Below are 452 nucleotides of genomic sequence, written 5' to 3'. Positions count from 1 at the left end.
ATATATATATATATATATATATATATATATATATATATATATATATATATATATATATATATATATATATATATATATATATATATATATGAAAGATTGCCCTATGAGAAGGTCAAACATAGCATCATCGTCTGTGGGAACTCAACTTGCATGAACTGAATTATTAGAAAGGAATGATTTAGGAGTGAAAAGATTGATTAAGAATAGAAAGAACATTAGAACATATTTACAGTGACTGAAAAAGAATGAATTGAATGGCTCATCTTTTTGCTTCGTGATTAACTGTAAGATATAAAGTTAATATTATAGACAATTTTCATAATTAAGCATGTTAATGATGATTCAATTTTGGTTAAATTCATTTTATAATATCCAAAGTACTTTTAATCCAAACAATATTGTAATCAAAATCTCATTTGCGTTAAATAAGTAATAAAATGTTTCATTGATAT

Source organism: Vigna radiata, unplaced genomic scaffold, assembly GCF_000741045.1.
Source record: "Vigna radiata var. radiata cultivar VC1973A unplaced genomic scaffold, Vradiata_ver6 scaffold_158, whole genome shotgun sequence".
Lineage (NCBI taxonomy): Eukaryota > Viridiplantae > Streptophyta > Magnoliopsida > Fabales > Fabaceae > Vigna > Vigna radiata.
This window is presented reverse-complemented; position numbering follows the sequence as displayed.